This window comes from Phyllobates terribilis, unplaced genomic scaffold (genome assembly GCF_046119375.1).
Source record: "Phyllobates terribilis strain yellow unplaced genomic scaffold, ASM4611937v1 Scaffold_2__4_contigs__length_985480577, whole genome shotgun sequence".
NCBI classification, from domain to species: Eukaryota; Metazoa; Chordata; class Amphibia; order Anura; family Dendrobatidae; genus Phyllobates; species Phyllobates terribilis.
The window spans coordinates 556,849,666-556,872,110 of NW_027362762.1; positions in this window are offsets into that span (position 1 = coordinate 556,849,666).

Consider the following 22,445-nt stretch of genomic DNA (forward strand, 5'->3'; position numbering starts at 1 on the left):
CAATTTTCTGGATTTTTGAAAATGTCACTTTTTTGTGAAAATATCCACTAAATGAGGGAATAATATGTGTGACGGTACCCCAGGAGAGTTCCAAATGTGTGTGGGTAGAATATATATCCCACGGGGGTAAAATTGAAAAAAGTTGAAAATTTATTTTTTTTGGAATTAGTCATTTTTCCGCGCGTTTATCAGACATTCAGATAGGGCAAATGTCAGTGAGCGTTCCGATTTCAGTTCCAGAGCGATTCGCCCAATGAGTCCTTGATATTTAGTCGTTTTCAGCCAATTTTCTGGATTTTTAAAAATTTAACTTTTTTGTGAAAATATCCACTAAATGAGGGAATAATATGTGTGAGGGTACCCCAGGAGAGTTCCAAATGTGTGTGGGTAGAATATATATGCCACGGGCGTAAAATTGAAAAAAGTTTAAAAAAAATTTTTTTTTGGACTTAGACATTTTTCCGTCGTTTATCAGACTTTCAGATACGGCAAATGTCAGTGAGCGTTCCAATTTCAGATCCAGAGCGATTCGCCCAATGAGTCCTTGATATTTAGTCGTTTTCAGCCAATTTTCTGGATTTTTGAAAATTTCACTTTTATGTGAAAATATCCACTAAATGAGGGAATAATATGTGTGAGAGTTCCCCAGGAGAGTTCCAAATGTGTGTGGGTAGAATATATATCCCACGGGGGTAAAATTGAAAAAAGTTGAAAAAAATTTTTTTTTGGACTTAGTCATTTTTCCGGCGTTTATCAGCCTTTCAGATAGGGGAAATGTCAGTGAGCGTTCCGATTTCAGTTCCACAGCGATTCGCCCAATGAGTCCTTGATATTTAGTCGTTTTCAGCCAATTTTCTGGATTTTTGAAAATGTCACTTTTTTGTGAAAATATCCACTAAATGAGGGAATAATATGTGTGAGAGTTCCCCAGGAGAGTTCCAAATGTGTGTGGGTAGAATATATATCCCACGGGGGTAAAATTGAAAAAAGTTGAAAAATTTTTTTTTTTGGACTTAGTCATTTTTCCGCACGTTTATCAGACTTTCAGATAGGGCAAATGTCAGTGAACGTTCCGATTTCAGTTCCAGAGCGATTCGCCCAATGAGTCCGTGATATTTAGTCGTTTTCAGCCAATTTTCTGGATTTTTGAAAATTTCACTTTTTTGTGAAAATATCCACTAAATGAGGGAATAATATGTGTGAGGGTACCCCAGGAGAGTTCCAAATGTGTGTGGGTAGAATATATATGCCACGGGCGTAAAATTGAAAAAAGTTTAAAAAAAATTTTTTTTTGGACTTAGTCATTTTTCCGGCGTTTATCAGACTTTCAGATAGGGGAAATGTCAGTGAGCATTCCGATTTCAGTTCCAGAGCGATTCGCCCAATGAGTCCTTTATATTTAGTTGTTTTCAGCCAATTTTCTGGATTTTTAAAAATTTCACTTTTTTATGAAAATATCCACTAAATGAGGGAATAATATTTGTGAGGGTACCCCAGGAGAGTTCCAAATGTGTGTGGGTAGAATATATATCCCACGGGCGTAAAATTGAAAAAAGTTAAAAAAAAATTTTTTTTTGGACTTAGTCATTTTTCCGGCGTTTATCAGACTTTCAGATAGGGGAAATGTCAGTGAGCGTTCCGATTTCAGTTCCAGAGTGATTCGCCCAATGAGTCCTTGATATTTAGTCTTTTCAGCCAATTTTCTGGATTTTTTAAAATTTCACTTTTTTGTGAAAATATCCACTAAATGAGGGAATAATATGTGTGAGGGTACCCCAGGGGAGTTCCAAATGTGTGTGGGTAGAATATATATCCCACGGGGGTAAAATTGAAAAAAGTTGAAAAAAAATTTTTTTTGGACTTAGTCATTTTTCCGGCGTTTATCAGCCTTTCAGATAGGGGAAATGTCAGTGAGCGTTCCGATTTCAGTTCCAGAGTGATTCGCCCAATGAGTCCTTGATATTTAGTCGTTTTCAGCCAATTTTCTGGATTTTTGAAAATGTCACTTTTTTGTGAAAATATCCACTAAATGAGGGAATAATATGTGTGAGGGTACCCCAGGAGAGTTACAAATGTGTGTGGGTAGAATATATATCCCACGGGGGTAAAATTGAAAAAAGTTGAAAAAAATTTTTTTTTGGACTTAGTCATTTTTCCGGCGTTTATCAGCCTTTCAGATAGGGGAAATGTCAGTGAGCGTTGCGATTTCAGTTCCAGAGCGATTCGCCCAATTAGTCCTTGATATTTAGTCGTTTTCAGCCAATTTTCTGGATTTTTGAAAATGTCACTTTTTTGTGAAAATATCCACTAAATGAGGGAATAATATGTGTGAGGGTACCCCAGGAGAGTTCCAAATGTGTGTGGGTAGAATATATATGCCACGGGCGTAAAATTGAAAAAAGTTTAAAAAAAATTTTTTTTTGGACTTAGTCATTTTTCCGTCGTTTATCAGACTTTCAGATACGGCAAATGTCAGTGAGCGTTCCAATTTCAGATCCAGAGCGATTCGCCCAATGAGTCCTTGATATTTAGTCGTTTTCAGCCAATTTACTGGATTTTTGAAAATTTAACTTTTATGTGAAAATATCCACTAAATGAGGGAATAATATGTGTGAGGGTTCCCCTGGAGAGTTCCAAATGTGTGTGGGTAGAATATATATCCCACGGGGTAAAATTGAAAAAAGTTGAAAACAATGTTTTTTTGGACTTAGTCATTTTTCCGGCGTTTATCAGACTTTCAGATAGGGCAAATGTCATTGAGCGTTCCAATTTCAGTTCCAGAGCGATTCGCCCAATGAGTCCTTGATATTTAGTCGTTTTCAGCCAATTTTCTGGATTTTTGAAAATGTCACTTTTTTGTGAAAATATCCACTAAATGAGGGAATAATATGTGTGACGGTACCCCAGAAGAGTTCCAAATGTGTGTGGGTAGAATATATATCCCACGGGGGTAAAATTGAAAAAAGTTGAAAATTTTTTTTTTTTGGACTTAGTCATTTTTCCGCGCGTTTATCAGACTTTCAGATAGGGCAAATGTCAGTGAGCGTTCCGATTTCAGTTCCAGAGCGATTCGCCCAATGAGTCCTTGATATTTAGTCGTTTTCAGCCAATTTTCTGGATTTTTAAAAATTTAACTTTTTTGTGAAAATATCCACTAAATGAGGGAATAATATGTGTGAGGGTACCCCAGGAGAGTTCCAAATGTGTGTGGGTAGAATATATATGCCACGGGCGTAAAATTGAAAAAAGTTGAAAAAAAATTTTTTTTGGACTTAGTCATTTTTCCGGCGTTTATCAGCCTTTCATATAGGGGAAATGTCAGTGAGCGTTCCGATTTCAGTTCCAGAGCGATTCGCCCAATGAGTCCTTGATATTTAGTCGTTTTCAGCCAATTTTCTGGATTTTTGAAAATGTCACTTTTTTGTGAAAATATCCACTAAATGAGGGAATAATATGTGTGAGAGTTCCCCAGGAGAGTTCCAAATGTGTGTGGGTAGAATATATATCCCACGGGGGTAAAATTGAAAAAAGTTGAAAAATTTTTTTTTTGGACTTAGTCATTTTTCCGCGCGTTTATCAGACTTTCAGATAGGGCAAATGTCAGTGAACGTTCCGATTTCAGTTCCAGAGCGATTCGCCCAATGAGTCCGTGATATTTAGTCGTTTTCAGCCAATTTTCTGGATTTTTGAAAATTTCACTTTTTTGTGAAAATATCCACTAAATGAGGGAATAATATGTGTGAGGGTACCCCAGGAGAGTTCCAAATGTGTGTGGGTAGAATATATATGCCACGGGCGTAAAATTGAAAAAAGTTTAAAAAAAATTTTTTTTTGGACTTAGTCATTTTTCCGGCGTTTATCAGACTTTCAGATAGGGGAAATGTCAGTGAGCGTTCCGATTTCAGTTCCAGAGTGATTCGCCCAATGAGTCCTTCATATTTAGTCTTTTCAGCCCATTTTCTGGATTTTTTAAAATTTCACTTTTTTGTGAAAATATCCACTAAATGAGGGAATAATATGTGTGAGGGTACCCCACGAGAGTTCCAAATGTGTGTGGGTAGAATATGTATCCCACGGGGGTAAAACTGGAAAAAGTTGAAAAAATGTTTTTCTTGGACTTAGTCATTTTTCCGGCGTTTGTTAGACTTTCAGATTGGGGAAATGTCAGTGAGCGTTCCGATTTCAGTTCCAGAGCGACTCGCCCAATGAGTTCTTGATATTTAGTCGTTTTCAGCCAATTTTCTGAATTTTTGAAAATTTCACTTTTTTGTGAAAATATCCACTAAATGAGGGAATAATATGTGTGAGGGTACCCCAGGAGAGTTCCAAATGTGTGTGGGTAGAATATGTATCCCACGGGGGTAAAACTGAAAAAAGTTGAAAAAATTGTTTTTTTTGGACTTCGTCATATTTCCGGAGTGTATAAGACTTTCAGATAGGGGAAATGTCAGTGAGCGTTCCGATTTCAGTTCCAGAGCGATTCGCCCAATGACTCCTTGATATTTAGTCTTTTCCAGCCAATTTTCTGGATTTTTTAACATTTCACTTTTTTTGTGAAAATATCCACTAAATGAGGGAATAATATGTGTGAGGGTACCCCAGGAGAGTTCCAAATGTGTGTGGGTAGAATATGTATCCCACGGGGGTAAAACTGGAAAAAGTTGAAAAAATGTTTTTCTTGGACTTAGTCATTTTTCCGGTGTTTGTTAGACTTTCAGATTGGGGAAATGTCAGTGAGCGTTCCGATTTCAGTTCCACAGCGACTCGCCCAATGAGTTCTTGATATTTAGTCGTTTTCAGCCAATTTTCTGAATTTTTGAAAATTTCACTTTTTTGTGAAAATATCCACTAAATGAGGGAATAATATGTGTGAGGGTACCCCAGGAGAGTTCCAAATGTGTGTGGGTAGAATATATATCGCACGGGTGTAAAATTGAAAAAAGTTGAAAAAAATTTTTTTTTGGACTTAGTCATTTTTCCGGCGTTTATCAGACTTTCAGATAGGGGAAATGTCAGTGAGCGTTCTGATTTCAGTTCCAGAGCGATTCGCCCAATGAGTCCTTGATATTTAGTCTTTTTCAGCCAATTTTATGGATTTTTGAAAATGTCACTTTTTTGTGAAAATATCCACTAAATGAGGGAATAATATGTGTGAGGGTACCCCAGGAGAGTTACAAATGTGTGTGGGTAGAATATATATCCCACGGGGGTAAAATTGAAAAAAGTTGAAAAAAATTTTTTTTTGGACTTAGTCATTTTTCCGGCGTTTATCAGCCTTTCAGATAGGGGAAATGTCAGTGAGCGTTGCGATTTCAGTTCCAGAGCGATTCGCCCAATTAGTCCTTGATATTTAGTCGTTTTCAGCCAATTTTCTGGATTTTTGAAAATGTCACTTTTTTGTGAAAATATCCACTAAATGAGGGAATAATATGTGTGAGGGTACCCCAGGAGAGTTCCAAATGTGTGTGGGTAGAATATATATGCCACGGGCGTAAAATTGAAAAAAGTTTAAAAAAAATTTTTTTTTGGACTTAGTCATTTTTCCGTCGTTTATCAGACTTTCAGATACGGCAAATGTCAGTGAGCGTTCCAATTTCAGATCCAGAGCGATTCGCCCAATGAGTCCTTGATATTTAGTCGTTTTCAGCCAATTTACTGGATTTTTGAAAATTTAACTTTTATGTGAAAATATCCACTAAATGAGGGAATAATATGTGTGAGGGTTCCCCTGGAGAGTTCCAAATGTGTGTGGGTAGAATATATATCCCACGGGGTAAAATTGAAAAAAGTTGAAAACAATGTTTTTTTGGACTTAGTCATTTTTCCGGCGTTTATCAGACTTTCAGATAGGGCAAATGTCATTGAGCGTTCCAATTTCAGTTCCAGAGCGATTCGCCCAATGAGTCCTTGATATTTAGTCGTTTTCAGCCAATTTTCTGGATTTTTGAAAATGTCACTTTTTTGTGAAAATATCCACTAAATGAGGGAATAATATGTGTGACGGTACCCCAGAAGAGTTCCAAATGTGTGTGGGTAGAATATATATCCCACGGGGGTAAAATTGAAAAAAGTTGAAAATTTTTTTTTTTTGGACTTAGTCATTTTTCCGCGCGTTTATCAGACTTTCAGATAGGGCAAATGTCAGTGAGCGTTCCGATTTCAGTTCCAGAGCGATTCGCCCAATGAGTCCTTGATATTTAGTCGTTTTCAGCCAATTTTCTGGATTTTTAAAAATTTAACTTTTTTGTGAAAATATCCACTAAATGAGGGAATAATATGTGTGAGGGTACCCCAGGAGAGTTCCAAATGTGTGTGGGTAGAATATATATGCCACGGGCGTAAAATTGAAAAAAGTTGAAAAAAAATTTTTTTTGGACTTAGTCATTTTTCCGGCGTTTATCAGCCTTTCATATAGGGGAAATGTCAGTGAGCGTTCCGATTTCAGTTCCAGAGCGATTCGCCCAATGAGTCCTTGATATTTAGTCGTTTTCAGCCAATTTTCTGGATTTTTGAAAATGTCACTTTTTTGTGAAAATATCCACTAAATGAGGGAATAATATGTGTGAGAGTTCCCCAGGAGAGTTCCAAATGTGTGTGGGTAGAATATATATCCCACGGGGGTAAAATTGAAAAAAGTTGAAAAATTTTTTTTTTGGACTTAGTCATTTTTCCGCGCGTTTATCAGACTTTCAGATAGGGCAAATGTCAGTGAACGTTCCGATTTCAGTTCCAGAGCGATTCGCCCAATGAGTCCGTGATATTTAGTCGTTTTCAGCCAATTTTCTGGATTTTTGAAAATTTCACTTTTTTGTGAAAATATCCACTAAATGAGGGAATAATATGTGTGAGGGTACCCCAGGAGAGTTCCAAATGTGTGTGGGTAGAATATATATGCCACGGGCGTAAAATTGAAAAAAGTTTAAAAAAAATTTTTTTTTGGACTTAGTCATTTTTCCGGCGTTTATCAGACTTTCAGATAGGGGAAATGTCAGTGAGCGTTCCGATTTCAGTTCCAGAGTGATTCGCCCAATGAGTCCTTCATATTTAGTCTTTTCAGCCCATTTTCTGGATTTTTTAAAATTTCACTTTTTTGTGAAAATATCCACTAAATGAGGGAATAATATGTGTGAGGGTACCCCACGAGAGTTCCAAATGTGTGTGGGTAGAATATGTATCCCACGGGGGTAAAACTGGAAAAAGTTGAAAAAATGTTTTTCTTGGACTTAGTCATTTTTCCGGCGTTTGTTAGACTTTCAGATTGGGGAAATGTCAGTGAGCGTTCCGATTTCAGTTCCAGAGCGACTCGCCCAATGAGTTCTTGATATTTAGTCGTTTTCAGCCAATTTTCTGAATTTTTGAAAATTTCACTTTTTTGTGAAAATATCCACTAAATGAGGGAATAATATGTGTGAGGGTACCCCAGGAGAGTTCCAAATGTGTGTGGGTAGAATATGTATCCCACGGGGGTAAAACTGAAAAAAGTTGAAAAAATTGTTTTTTTTGGACTTCGTCATATTTCCGGAGTGTATAAGACTTTCAGATAGGGGAAATGTCAGTGAGCGTTCCGATTTCAGTTCCAGAGCGATTCGCCCAATGACTCCTTGATATTTAGTCTTTTCCAGCCAATTTTCTGGATTTTTTAACATTTCACTTTTTTTGTGAAAATATCCACTAAATGAGGGAATAATATGTGTGAGGGTACCCCAGGAGAGTTCCAAATGTGTGTGGGTAGAATATGTATCCCACGGGGGTAAAACTGGAAAAAGTTGAAAAAATGTTTTTCTTGGACTTAGTCATTTTTCCGGCGTTTGTTAGACTTTCAGATTGGGGAAATGTCAGTGAGCGTTCCGATTTCAGTTCCACAGCGACTCGCCCAATGAGTTCTTGATATTTAGTCGTTTTCAGCCAATTTTCTGAATTTTTGAAAATTTCACTTTTTTGTGAAAATATCCACTAAATGAGGGAATAATATGTGTGAGGGTACCCCAGGAGAGTTCCAAATGTGTGTGGGTAGAATATATATCGCACGGGTGTAAAATTGAAAAAAGTTGAAAAAAATTTTTTTTTGGACTTAGTCATTTTTCCGGCGTTTATCAGACTTTCAGATAGGGGAAATGTCAGTGAGCGTTCTGATTTCAGTTCCAGAGCGATTCGCCCAATGAGTCCTTGATATTTAGTCTTTTTCAGCCAATTTTATGGATTTTTGAAAATTTCACTTTTTTGTGAAAATATCCACTAAATGAGGGAATAATATGTGTGAGGGTACCCCAGGAGAGTTCCAAATGTGTGTGGGTAGAATATATATCCCACGGGGGTAAAATTGAAAAAAGTTGAAAACATTTTTTTTTTACTTAGTCATTTTTCCGGCGTTTATCAGACTTTCAGATATGGGAAATGTCAGTGAGTGTTCCGATTTCAGTTCCAGAGCGATTCACCAAGTGAGTCCTTGATATTTAGTCTTTTTCAGCCAATTTTCTGGATTTTTGAAAATTTCACTTTTTTGTGAAAATATCCACTAAATGAAGTAAGAATATGTGTGAGGGTACCCTAGGAGAGTTCCAAATGTGTGTGGGCAGAATATATATCCCACGGGGGTAAAATTGAAAAAAGTTGAAAAAATTTTTTTTTTGGAGTTAGTCATTTTTCCGGCGTTTATCAGACTTTCAGATAGGGGAAATGTCAGTGAGCGTTCCGATTTCAGTTCCAGAGCGATTCGCCCAATGAGTCCTTGATATTTTGTCTTTTTCAGCCAATTTTCTGGATTTTTGAAAATTTCACTTTTTTGTGAGAATATCCACTAAATGAGGGAATAATATGTGTGAGGGTACCCCAGGAGAGTTCCTAATGTGTGTGGGTAGAATATATATCCCACGAGGGTAAAATTGAAAAAAGTTGAAAAAAAATTTTTTTTGGACTTAGTCATTTTTCCGACGTTTATCAGACTTTTAGATAGGGCAAATGTCAGTGAGCGTTCCGATTTCAGTTCCAGGGCGATTCGCCCAATGAGTCCTTGATATTAAGTCGTTTTCAGCCAGTTTTCTGGATTTTTGAAAATTTCACTTTTTTGTGAAAATATCCACTAAATGAGGGAATAATATGTGTGAAGGTACCCCAGGAGAGTTCCAAATGTGTGTTGGTAGAATATATATCCCACGGGGGTAAAATTGAAAAAAGTTGAAAAAATTTTTTTTTTGGTCTTAGTCATTTTTCCGGCGTTTATCAGTCTTTCAGATAGGGGAAATGTCAGTGAGCGTTCTGATTTCAGTTCCAGAGCGATTCGCCCAATGAGTCCTTGATATTTAGTCTTTTTCAGCCAATTTTCTGGATTTTTGAAAATTTCACTTTTTTGTGAAAATATCCACTTAATGAGGGAATAATATGTGTCAGGGTACCCCAGGAGAGTTCCAAATGTGTGTGGGTAGAATATGTATCCCACGGGGGTAAAACTGAAAAAAGTTGAAAAAATAGTTTTTTTTGGACTTCGTCATATTTCCGGAGTGTATAAGACTTTCAGATAGGGGAAATGTCAGTGAGCGTTCCGATTTCAGTTCCAGAGCGATTCGCCCAATGACTCCTTGATATTTAGTCTTTTCCAGCCAATTTTCTGGATTTTTTAACATTTCACTTTTTTTGTGAAAATATCCACTAAATGAGGGAATAATATGTGTGAGGGTACCCCAGGAGAGTTCCAAATGTGTGTGGGTAGAATATGTATCCCACGGGGGTAAAACTGAAAAAAGTTGAAAAAATGTTTTTTTGGACTTAGTCATTTTTCCGGCGTTTGTCAGACTTTCAGATTAGGGAAATGTCAGTGACCATTCCGATTTCAGTTCCAGAGCGATTCGCCCAATGAGTTCTTGATATTTAGTCTTTTTCTGCCAATTTTCTGGATTTTTGAAAATTTCACTTTTTTGTGAAAATATCCACTAAATGAGGGAATAATATGTGTGAGGGTACCCCAGGAGAGTTCCAAATGTGTGTGGGTAGAATATATATCCCACGGGGGTAAAATTGAAAAAAGTTGAAAACATTTTTTTTTTACTTAGTCATTTTTCCGGCGTTTATCAGACTTTCAGATATGGGAAATGTCAGTGAGTGTTCCGATTTCAGTTCCAGAGCGATTCGCCAAGTGAGTCCTTGATATTTAGTCTTTTTCAGCCAATTTTATGGATTTTTGAAAATTTCACTTTTTTGTGAAAATATCCACTAAATGAGGGAATAATATGTGTGAGGGTACCCCAGGAGAGTTCCAAATGTGTGTGGGTAGAATATGTATCCCACGGGGGTAAAACCGAAAAAAATTTGAAAAAATGTTTTTTTGGACTTAGTCATCTTTCCGGCGTTCGTCAGACTTTCAGATTGGGGAAATGTCAGTTTGCATTCCGATTTCAGTTTCAGAGCGATTCACCCAATGAGTTCTTGATATTTAGTCGTTTTCAGCCAATTTTCTGGATTTTTGAAAATTTCACTTTTTTGTGAAAATATTCACTAAATGAGGGAATAATATGTGTGAGGGTACCCCAGGAGAGTTCCAAATGTGTGTGGGTAGAATATGTATCCCACGGGGGTAAAACTGAAAAAAGTTGAAAAAATTGTTTTTTTTGGACTTCGTCATTTTTCCGGAGTGTATAAGACTTTCAGATAGGGGAAATGTCAGTGAGCGTTCCGATTTCAGTTCCAGAGTGATTCGCCCAATGAGTCCTTGATATTTAGTCTTTTCCAGCCAATTTTCTGGATTTTTTAACATTTCACTTTTTTTGTGAAAATATCCACTAAATGAGGGAATAACATGTGTGAGGGTACCCCAGGAGAGTTCCAAATGTGTGTGGGTAGAATATATTTCCCACGGGGTATAATTGAAAAAAGTTGAAATTTTTTTTTTTTTGGAATTAATCATTTTACCTGCGTTTATCAGACTTTCAGATAGGGGAAATGTCAGTGAGCGTTCCGATTTCAGTTCCAGAGCGATTCGCCCAATGAGTCCTTGATATTTAGTCTTTTTCAGCCAATTTTCTGGATTTTTTAACATTTCACTTTTTTGTGAAAATATCCACTAAATGAGGGAACAATATGTGTGAGGGTACCCCAGGAGAGTTCCTAATGTGTGTGGGTAAAATATATATCCCACGGGGGTAAAATTGAAAAAAGTTGAAAACATTTTTTTTTTACTTAGTCATTTTTCCGGCGTTTATCAGACTTTCAGATATGGGAAATGTCAGTGAGTGTTCCGATTTCAGTTCCAGAGCGATTCGCCCAATGAGTCCTTGATATTTAGTCTTTTTCAGCCAATTTTCTGGATTTTTGAAAATTTCTCTTTTTTGTGAAAATATCCACTAAATGAAGTAATAATATGTGTGAGGGTACCCTAGGAGAGTTCCAAATGTGTGTGGGCAGAATATATATCCCACGGGGGTAAAATTGAAAAAAGTTGAAAAAATTGTTTTTTTTGGACTTCGTCATTTTTCCGGAGTGTATAAGACTTTCAGATAGGGGAAATGTCAGTGAGCGTTCCGATTTCAGTTCCAGAGCGATTCGCCCAATGAGTCCTTGATATTTAGTCTTTTCCAGCCAATTTTCTGGATTTTTTAACATTTCACTTTTTTGTGAAAATATCCACTAAATGAGGGAATAATATGTGTGAGGGTACCCCAGAAGAGTTCCAAATGTGTGTGGGTAGAATATATTTCCCACGGGGGTAAAATTGAAAAAAGTTGAAGAAATTTTTTTTTTGGACTTAATCATTTTACGTGCGTTTATCAGACTTTCAGATAGGAGAAATGTCAGTGAGCGTTACGAATTCTGTTCCAGAGCGTTTCGCCCAATGAGTCCTTGATATTTAGTCTTTTTCAGCCAATTTTCTGGATTTTTGAAAATTTCACTTTTTTGTGAAAATATCCACTAAATGAGGGAATAATATGTGTGAGGGTACCCCAGGAGAGTTCCAAATGTGTGTGGGCAGAATGTATATCCCACGGGGGTAAAATTGAAAAAAGTTGAAAAATTTTTTTTTTGGACTTAGTCATTTTTCCGGCGTTTATCAGACTTTCAGATTGGGGAAATGTCAGTGAGCGTTCCGATTTCAATTCCAGAGCGATTCGCCCAATGAGTTCTTGATATTTAGTCGTTTTCAGCCAGTTTTCTGGATTTTTGAAAATTTCACTTTTTTGTGAAAATATCCACTAAATAAGGGAATAATATGTGTGAGGGTACCCCAGGAGAGTTCCAAATGTGTGTGGGTAGAATATATATCCCACGGGGGTAAAATTGAAAAAAGTTGAAAAAATTTTTTTTTGGACTTAGTCATTTTTCCGGCGTTTATCAGACTTTCAGATAGGGGAAATGTCAGTGAGCATTCCGATTTCAGTTCCAGAGCGTTTCGCCCAATGAGTCCTTGATATTTAGTCTTTTTCATCCAATTTTCTGGATTTTTGAAAATTTCACTTTTTTGTGAAAATATCTACTAAATGAGGGAATAATATGTGTGAGGGTACCCCAGGAGAGTTCCAAATGTGTGTGGGCAGAACATATATCCCACGGGGGTAAAATTGAAAAAAGTTCAAAAATTTTTTTTTTGGACTTAGTCATTTTTCCGGCGTTTATCAGACTTTCAGATAGGGGAAATGTCAGTGAGCGTTCCGATTTCAGTTCCAGAGCGATTCGCCCAATGAGTTCTTGATATTTAGTCTTTTTCAGCCAATTTTCTGGATTTTTGAAAATTTCACTTTTTTGTGAAAATATCCACTAAATGAGGGAATAATATGTGTGAGGGTATCCCAGGAGAGTTCCAAATGTGTGTGGGTAGAATATATATCCCACGGGGGAAAATTGAAAAAAGTTGAAAAAATTTTTTTTTGGACTTAGTCATTTTTGCGCCGTTTATCAGACTTTCAGATAGGGGAAATGTCAGTGAGCGTTCCGATTTCAGTTCCAGAGCGTTTCGCCCAATGAGTCCTTGATATTTAGTCTTTTTCATCCAATTTTCTGGATTTTTGAAAATTTCACTTTTTTGTGAAAATATCCACTAAATGAGGGAATAATATGTGTGAGGGTACCCCAGGAGAGTTCCAAATGTGTGTGGGCAGAATATATATCCCACGGGGGTAAAATTGAAAAAAGTTGAAAAAATTTTTTTTTCGACTTTGTCATTTTTGCGCCGTTTATCAGACTTTCAGATAGGGGAAATGTCAGTGAGCGTTCCGATTTCAGTTCCAGAGCGTTTCGCCCAATGAGTCCTTGATATTTAGTCTTTTTCATCCAATTTTCTGGATTTTTGAAAATTTCACTTTTTTGTGAAAATATCCACTAAATGAGGGAATAATATGTGTGAGGGTACCCCAGGAGAGTTCCAAATGTGTGTGGGCAGACCATATATCCCACGGGGGTAAAATTGAAAAAAGTTCAAAAATTTTTTTTTTGGACTTAATCATTTTTCCTGCGTTTATCAGACTTTCAGATAGGGGAAATGTCAGTGAGCGTTCTGATTTCATTTCCAGAGCGATTCGCCCAATGAGTCCTTGATATTTAGTCGTTTTCAGCCAATTTTCTGGATTTTTGAAAATTTCACTTTTTTGTGAAAATATCCACTAAATGAGGGAATAATATGTGGGAGGGTACACCAGGAGTGTTCCAAATGTGTGTGGGTAGAATATATATCGCACGGGGGTAAAATTGAAAAAAGTTGAAAAATTTTTTTTTTTGGACTTAGTCATTTTTCCGACGTTTATCAGACTTTCAGATAGGGGAAATGTCAGTGAGCGTTCCGATTTCAGTTCCAGAGCAATTCGCCCAATGAGTCCTTGATATTTACTCGTTTTCAGCCAATTTTCTGGATTTTTGAAAATTTCACTTTTTTGTGAAAATATCCACTAAATGAGGGAATAATATGTGTGAGGGTACCCCAGAAGAGTTCCAAATGTGTGTGGATAGAATATATATTGCTCGGGGATAAAATTGAAAAAAGTTGAAAAAAAATTTTTTTTTTGGACTTAGTCATTTTTCCAGCGTTTGTCAGACTTTCAGATAGGGGAAATGTCAGTGAGCATTCCGATTTCAGTTCCAGAGCGATTCGCCCAATGAGTCCTTGATATTTAGTCGTTTTCAGCCAATTTTCTGGATTTTTGAAAATTTCACTTTTTTGTGAAAATATCCACTAAATGAGGGAATAATATGTGTGAGGGTACCCCAGGAGAGTTCCAAATGTGTGTGGGCAGAACATATATCCCACGGGGGTAAAATTGAAAAAAGTTCAAAAATTTTTTTTTTGGACTTAGTCATTTTTCCGGCGTTTATCAGACTTTCAGATAGGGGAAATGTCAGTGAGCGTTCCGATTTCAGTTCCAGAGCGATTCGCCCAATGAGTTCTTGATATTTAGTCTTTTTCAGCCAATTTTCTGGATTTTTGAAAATTTCACTTTTTTGTGAAAATATCCACTAAATGAGGGAATAATATGTGTGAGGGTACCCCAGGAGAGTTCCAAATGTGTGTGGGCAGAATATATATCCCACGGGGGTATAATTGAAAAAAGTTGAAAAAATGTTTTTTGGACTTAGTCATTTTTCCGGCGTTTATCAGACTTTCAGATAGGGGAAATGTCAGTGAGCGTTCCGATTTCATTTCCAGAGCGATTCGCCCAATGAGTCCTTGATATTTAGTCGTTTTCAGCCAATTTTCTGGATTTTTGAAAATTTCACTTTTTTGTGAAAATATCCACTAAATGAGGGAATAATATGTGTGAGGGTACCCCAGGAGAGTTCCAAATGTGTGTGGGTAGTATATATATCCCACGGGGGTAAAATTGAAAAAAGTTCAAAAATTTTTTTTTTGGTCTTAGTCATTTTTCCGGCGTTTATCAGACTTTCAGATTGGGGAAATGTCCGTGAGCTTTCCGATTTCAGTTCCAGAGCGATTCGCCCAATGAGTCCTTGATATTTAATATTTTTCAGCCAATTTTCTGGATTTTTGAAAATTTCACTTTTTTGTGAAAATATCCACTAAATGAGGGAATAATATGTGTGAGGGTACCCCAGGAGAGTTCCAAATGTGTGTGGGTAGAATATATTTCCCACGTGTGTATAATTGAAAAAAGTTGAAAAATTTTTTTTTTGGACTTAATCATTTTTCCTGCGTTTATCAGACTTTCAGATAGGGGAAATGTCAGTGAGCGTTCTGATTTCATTTCCAGAGCGATTCGCCCAATGAGTCCTTGATATTTAGTCGTTTTGAGCCAATTTTCTGGATTTTTGAAAATTTCACTTTTTTGTGAAAATATCCACTAAATGAGGGAATAATATGTGGGAGGGTACACCAGGAGTGTTCCAAATGTGTGTGGGTAGAATATATATCGCACGGGGGTAAAATTGAAAAAAGTTGAAAAATTTTTTTTTTTGGACTTAGTCATTTTTCCGACGTTTATCAGACTTTCAGATAGGGGAAATGTCAGTCAGCGTTCCGATTTCAGATCCAGAGCGTTTCGCCCAATGAGTCCTTGATATTTAGTCTTTTTCAGCCAATTTTCTGGATTTTTGAAAATTTCACTTTTTTGTGAAAATATCCACTAAATGAGGGAATAATATGTGTGAGGGTACCCCAGGAGAGTTCCAAATGTGTGTGGGCAGAATATATATCCCATGGGGGTAAAATTGAAAAAAGTTGAAAAAATGTTTTTTGGACTTAGTCATTTTTCCGGCGTTTATCAGACTTTCAGATAGGGGAAATGTCAGTGAGCGTTCCGATTTCAGTTCCAGAGCGTTTCGCCCAATGAGTCCTTGATATTTAGTCTTTTTCAGCCAATTTTATGGATTTTTGATAATTTCACTTTTTTGTGAAAATATCCATTAAATGAGGGAATAATATGTGTGAGGGTACCACAGGAGAGTTCCAAATGTGTGTGGGTAGAATATATATCCCACGGGGGTAAAATTGAAAAAAGTTGAACATTTTTTTTTTTGGACTTAGTCATTTTTCCGGCGTTTATCAGACTTTCAGATTGGGGAAATGTCAGTGAGCGTTCCGATTTCAGTTCCAGAGCGATTCGCCCAATGAGTTCTTGATATTTAGTCGTTTTCAGCCAGTTTTCCGGATTTTTGAAAATTTCACTTTTTTGTGAAAATATCCACTAAATAAGGGAATAATATGTGTGAGGGTACCCCAGGAGAGTTCCAAATGTGTGTGGGTAGAATATATATCCCACGGGGGTAAAATTGAAAAAAGTTGAAAAAATTTTTTTTTAGACTTAGTCATTTTTGCGCCGTTTATCAGACTTTCAGATAGGGGAAATGTCAGTGAGCGTTCCGATTTCAGTTCCAGAGCGTTTCGCCCAATGAGTCCTTGATATTTAGTCTTTTTCATCAAATTTTCTGGATTTTTGAAAATTTCACTTTTTTGTGAAAATATCCACTAAATGAGGGAATAATATGTGTGAGGGTACCCCAGGAGAGTTCCAAATGTGTGTGGGCAGAATATATATCCCACGGGGGTAAAATTGAAAAAAGTTGAAAAAATTTTTTTTTGGACTTAGTCATTTTTGCGCCGTTTATCAGACTTTCAGATAGGGGAAATGTCAGTGAGCGTTCCGATTTCAGTTCCAGAGCGTTACGCCCAATGAGTCCTTGATATTTAGTCTTTTTCATCCAATTTTCTGGATTTTTGAAAATTTCACTTTTTTGTGAAAATATCCACTAAATGAGGGAATAATATGTGTGAGGGTACCCCAGGAGAGTTCCAAATGTGTGTGGGCAGAATATATATCCCACGGGGGTAAAATTGAAAAAAGTTGAAAAAATTTTTTTTTGGACTTAGTCATTTTTGCGCCGTTTATCAGACTTTCAGTTAGGGGAAATGTCAGTGAGCGTTCCGATTTCAGTTCCAGAGCGTTTCGCCCAATGAGTCCTTGATATTTAGTCTTTTTCATCCAATTTTCTGGATTTTTGAAAATTTCACTTTTTTGTGAAAATATCCACTAAATGAGGGAATAATATGTGTGAGGGTACCCCAGGAGAGTTCCAAATGTGTGTGGGCAGAACATATATCCCACGGGGGTAAAATTGAAAAAAGTTCAAAAATTTTTTTTTTGGACTTAGTCATTTTTCCGGCGTTTATCAGACTTTCAGATAGGGGAAATGTCAGTGAGCGTTCCGATTTCAGTTCCAGAGCGATTCGCCCAATGAGTTCTTGATATTTAGTCTTTTTCAGCCAATTTTCTGGATTTTTGAAAATTTCACTTTTTTGTGAAAATATCCACTAAATGAGGGAATAATATGTGTGAGGGTATCCCAGGAGAGTTCCAAATGTGTGTGGGTAGAATATATATCCCACGGGGGAAAATTGAAAAAAGTTGAAAAAATTTTTTTTTGGACTTAGTCATTTTTGCGCCGTTTATCAGACTTTCAGATAGGGGAAATGTCAGTAAGCGTTCCGATTTCAGTTCCAGAGCGTTTCGCCCAATGAGTCTTTGATATTTAGTCTTTTTCATCCAATTTTCTGGATTTTTGAAAATTTCACTTTTTTGTGAAAATATCCACTAAATGAGGGAATAATATGTGGGAGGGTACACCAGGAGTGTTCCAAATGTGTGTGGGTAGAATATATATCGCACGGGGGTAAAATTGAAAAAAGTTGAAAAATTTTTTTTTTTGGACTTAGTCATTTTTCCGACGTTTATCAGACTTTCAGATAGGGGAAATGTCAGTGAGCGTTCCGATTTCAGTTCCAGAGCGATTCGCCCAATGAGTCCTTGATATTTAGTCGTTTTCAGCCAATTTTCTGGATTTTTGAAAATTTCACTTTTTTGTGAAAATATCCACTAAATGAGGGAATAATATGTGTGAGGGTACCCCAGAAGAGTTCCAAATGTGTGTGGGTAGAATATATATTGCTCGGGGATAAAATTGAAAAAAGTTGAAAAAAAATTTTTTTTTTGGACTTAGTCATTTTTCCAGCGTTTATCAGACTTTCAGATAGGGGAAATGTCAGTGAGCATTCCGATTTCAGTTCCAGAGCGATTCGCCCAATGAGTCCTTGATATTTAGTCGTTTTCAGCCAATTTTCTGGATTTTTGATAATTTCACTTTTTTGTGAAAATATCCACTAAATGAGGGAATAATATGTGTGAGGGGACCCCAGGAGAGTTCCAAATGTGTGTGGGTAGAATATATATCCTATGGGGGGAAAATTGAAAAAAGGTGAAAAAATTTTTTTTTGGACTTAGTCATTTTTCCGCCGTTTATCAGGCTTTCAGATAGGGGAAATGTCAGTGAGTGTTCCGATTTAAGTTCCAGAGCGTTTCGCCCAATGAGTCCTTGATATTTAGTCTTTTTCATCCAATTTTCTGGATTTTTGAAAATTTCACTTTTTTGTGAAAATATCCACTAAATGAGGGAATAATATGTGTGAGGGTACCCCAGGAGAGTTCCAAATGTGTGTGGGCAGAATATATATCCCACGGGGGTAAAATTGAAAAAAGTTGAAAAATTTTTTTTTTGGACTTAGTCATTTTTCCGGCGTTTATCAGACTTTCAGATAGGGGAAATGTCAGTGAGCGTTCCGATTTCAGTTCCAGAGCGTTTCGCCCAATGAGTTCTTGATATTTAGTCGTTTTCAGCCAATTTTCTGGATTTTTGAAAATTTCACTTTTTTGTGAAAATATCCACTAAATGAGGGAATAATATGTGTGAGGGTACCCCAGGAGAGTTCCAAATGTGTGTGGGTAGAATATATATCCCACGGGGGTAAAATTGAAAAAAGTTGAAAAAAATTTTTTTTGGACTTAGTCATTTTTCCAGCGTTTATCAGACTTCCAGATAGGGGAAATGTCAGTGAGCGTTCCGATTTCAGTTCCAGAGCGTTGCGCCCAATGAGTCCTTGATATTTAGTCTTTTTCATCCAATTTTCTGGATTTTTGAAAATTTCACTTTTTTGTGAAAATATCCACTAAATGAGGGAATAATATGTGTGAGGGTACCCCAGGAGAGTTCCAAATGTGTGTGGGCAGAATATATATCCCACGGGGGTATAATTGAAAAAAGTTGAAAAAATGTTCTTTGGACTTAGTCATTTTTCCGGCGTTTATCAGACTTTCAGATAGGGGAAATGTCAGTGAGCGTTCCGATTTCATTTCCAGAGCGATTCGCCCAATGAGTCCTTGATATTTAGTCGTTTTCAGCCAATTTTCTGGATTTTTGAAAATTTCACTTTTTTGTGAAAATATCCACTAAATGAGGGAATAATATGTGTGAGGGTACCCCAGGAGAGTTCCAAATGTGTGTGGGTAGTATATATATCCCACGGGGGTAAAATTGAAAAAAGTTCAAAAATTTTTTTTTTGGTCTTAGTCATTTTTCCGGCGTTTATCAGACTTTCAGATTGGGGAAATGTCCGTGAGCTTTCCGATTTCAGTTCCAGAGCGATTCGCCCAATGAGTCCTTGATATTTAATCTTTTTCAGCCAATTTTCTGGATTTTTGAAAATTTCACTTTTTTGTGAAAATATCCACTAAATGAGGGAATAATATGTGTGAGGGTACCCCAGGAGAGTTGCAAATGTGTGTGGGTAGAATATATAACCCGCGGGGGTAAAATTGAAGAATGTTGAAAAAAATTTTTTTTTGGACTTAGTCATTTTTCCGGCGTTTATCAGGCTTTCAGATAGGGGAAATGTCAGTGAGCGTTCCGATTTCATTTCCAGAGCGATTCGCCCAATGAGTTCTTGATATTTAGTCTTTTTCAGCCAATTTTCTGGATTTTTGAAAATTTCACTTTTTTGTGAAAATATCCACTAAATGAGGGAATAATATGTGTGAGGGTACCCCAGGAGAGTTCCAAATGTGTGTGGGTAGAATATATTTCCCACGGGTGTATAATTGAAAAAAGTTGAAAAATTTTTTTTTTGGACTTAATCATTTTTCCTGCGTTTATCAGACTTTCAGATAGGGGAAATGTCAGTGAGTGTTCTGATTTCATTTCCAGAGCGATTCGCCCAATGAGTCCTTGATATTTAGTCGTTTTGAGCCAATTTTCTGGATTTTTGAAAATTTCACTTTTTTGTGAAAATATCCACTAAATGAGGGAATAATATGTGGGAGGGTACACCAGGAGTGTTCCAAATGTGTGTGGGTAGAATATATATCGCACGGGGGTAAAATTGAAAAAAGTTGAAAAATTTTTTTTTTTGGACTTAGTCATTTTTCCGACGTTTATCAGACTTTCAGATAGGGGAAATGTCAGTGAGCGTTCCGATTTCAGTTCCAGAGCGTTTCGCCCAATGAGTCCTTGATATTTAGTCTTTTTCAGCCAATTTTCTGGATTTTTGAAAATTTCACTTTTTTGTGAAAATATCCACTAAATAAGGGAATAATATGTGTGAGGGTACCCCAGGAGAGTTCCAAATGTGTGTGGGTAGAATATATATCCCACGGGGGTAAAATTGAAAAAAGTTGAAAAAATTTTTTTTTGGACTTAGTCATTTTTGCGCCGTTTATCAGACTTTCAGATAGGGGAAATGTCAGTGAGCGTTCCGATTTCAGTTCCAGAGCGTTTCGCCCAATGAGTCCTTGATATTTAGTCTTTTTCATCCAATTTTCTGGATTTTTGAAAATTTCACTTTTTTGTGAAAATATCCACTAAATGAGGGAATAATATGTGTGAGGGTACCCCAGGAGAGTTCCAAATGTGTGTGGGCAGAATATATATCCCACGGGGGTAAAATTGAAAAAAGTTGAAAAAATTTTTTTTTGGACTTAGTCATTTTTGCGCCGTTTATCAGACTTTCAGATAGGGGAAATGTCAGTGAGCGTTCCGATTTCAGTTCCAGAGCGTTTCGCCCAATGAGTCCTTGATATTTAGTCTTTTTCATCCAATTTTCTGGATTTTTGAAAATTTCACTTTTTTGTGAAAATATCCACTAAATGAGGGAATAATATGTGTGAGGGTACCCCAGGAGAGTTCCAAATGTGTGTGGGCAGAACATATATCCCACGGGGGTAAAATTGAAAAAAGTTCAAAAATTTTTTTTTTGGACTTAGTCATTTTTCCGGCGTTTATCAGACTTTCAGATAGGGGAAATGTCAGTGAGCGTTCCGATTTCAGTTCCAGAGCGATTCGCCCAATGAGTTCTTGATATTTAGTCGTTTTCAGCCAATTTTCTGGATTTTTGAAAATTTCACTTTTTTGTGAAAATATCCACTAAATGAGGGAATAATATGTGGGAGGGTACACCAGGAGTGTTCCAAATGTGTGTGGGTAGAATATATATCGCACGGGGGTAAAATTGAAAAAAGTTGAAAAATTTTTTTTTTTGGACTTAGTCATTTTTCCGACGTTTATCAGACTTTCAGATATGGGAAATGTCAGTGAGCGTTCCGATTTCAGTTCCAGAGCGATTCGCCCAATGAGTCCTTGATATTTAGTCGTTTTCAGCCAATTTTCTGGATTTTTGAAAATTTCACTTTTTTGTGAAAATATCCACTAAATGAGGGAATAATATGTGTGAGGGTACCCCAGAAGAGTTCCAAATGTGTGTGGGTAGAATTTATATTGCTCGGGGATAAAATTGAAAAAAGTTGAAAAAAAATTTTTTTTTTGGACTTAGTCATTTTTCCAGCGTTTATCAGACTTTCAGATAGGGGAAATGTCAGTGAGCATTCCGATTTCAGTTCCAGAGCGATTCGCCCAATGAGTCCTTGATATTTAGTCGTTTTCAGCCAATTTTCTGGATTTTTGATAATTTCACTTTTTTGTGAAAATATCCACTAAATGAGGGAATAATATGTGTGAGGGTACCCCAGGAGAGTTCCAAATGTGTGTGGGTAGAATATATATCCTATGGGGGGAAAATTGAAAAAAGGTGAAAAAATTTTTTTTTGGACTTAGTCATTTTTCCGCCGTTTATCAGGCTTTCAGATAGGGGAAATGTCAGTGAGTGTTCCGATTTAAGTTCCAGAGCGTTTCGCCCAATGAGTCCTTGATATTTAGTCTTTTTCATCCAATTTTCTGGATTTTTGAAAATTTCACTTTTTTGTGAAAATATCCACTAAATGAGGGAATAATATGTGTGAGGGTACCCCAGGAGAGTTCCAAATGTGTATGGGCAGAATATATATCCCACGGGGGTAAAATTGAAAAAAGTTGAAAAATTTTTTTTTTGGACTTAGTCATTTTTCCGGCGTTTATCAGACTTTCAGATAGGGGAAATGTCAGTGAGCGTTCCGATTTCAGTTCCAGAGCGTTTCGCCCAATGAGTCCTTGATATTTAGTCTTTTTCAGCCAATTTTCTGGATTTTTGAAAATTTCACTTTTTTGTGAAAATATCCACTAAATGAGGGAATAATATGTGTGAGGGTACCCCAGGAGAGTTCCAAATGTGTGTGGGCAGAATATATATCCCACGGGGGTAAAATTGAAAAAAGTTGAAAAAATGTTTTTTGGACTTAGTCATTTTTCCGGCGTTTATC